This window comes from Fulmarus glacialis, unplaced genomic scaffold, assembly GCF_000690835.1.
Source record: "Fulmarus glacialis isolate BGI_N327 unplaced genomic scaffold, ASM69083v1 scaffold9438, whole genome shotgun sequence".
Lineage (NCBI taxonomy): Eukaryota > Metazoa > Chordata > Aves > Procellariiformes > Procellariidae > Fulmarus > Fulmarus glacialis.
Window position 1 is genome coordinate 7,391 of NW_009226301.1, and position 730 is coordinate 8,120.

Sequence of the window (730 nt, forward strand, 5' to 3'; positions counted from 1 at the left end):
GTGGCTTATCAATCATTCTGATATTTGTAGAAAGAACAGCATTTTATCCTGACTTTCCAGCTACTTCCTCTTTTTACTTCCCCACAATGCTCTCTTTGAAAAAAATGGGTATTGCCTTCCTGTTTTTCATTAGTGAGTACATCTTCAAGTGGGCAGCAGTCAGTTAAGGATTCGAGTATTCAAGTAAGTCAGTATTCAAGCTCCCCTCCTTATCTACACACAGAAGTCAGATGCACCACTGTAGAGGACAGTGCTACCTGCAGATGCTACAGCGTATTTGATGCTAGAAAAAGCTATGTTTCCCATGACTGGTTTTAAAATCCGGTGACAGGCTTAGTCAAATCTACTGTAAAGTGGTTGTCCGTGGGACATGTTAGGAACATGAGGAACAAATTAAAGACTAATTATTGCATATCCTGAAAGATCCTTTATGCTGGCATAGGCTTCATAGAATAAGAAGAGTCAGTGGACATGGGACAGGTAGCAGGCTGTATTAACTGGCAAATTCATCCGACAGTAGTAACTTTCAATCAGTAAAGAATACCCTGTTATCTTTCCTAACTTCTTTCTGTGCTTTACCCATCTCTCTACTTACAAATTAAACATACTAGCACTGTGTAATGGCATCACTGCCAAAAATTGAAGCCTTTATTTTCTGATTTATAGAAGTTAAATAATCATATGATGAAAATCTATGCTTTAATAGTTCAATTTTTGTTAAAATTGCGGG

The 730-nt window shown here is 37.7% G+C and overlaps 1 protein-coding gene across 1 annotated transcript in view; it reads right to left on the reverse strand.

Moving 5' to 3' along the window:
* LOC104080387 (chromosome unknown open reading frame, human CXorf22) overlaps nucleotides 1-730 on the reverse strand; it is a gene marked incomplete at both ends in the record, with an annotated part of 15,270 nt that overhangs the window by 7,286 nt on the left and 7,254 nt on the right. The gene's annotated exons all lie outside the window — the stretch shown is intronic.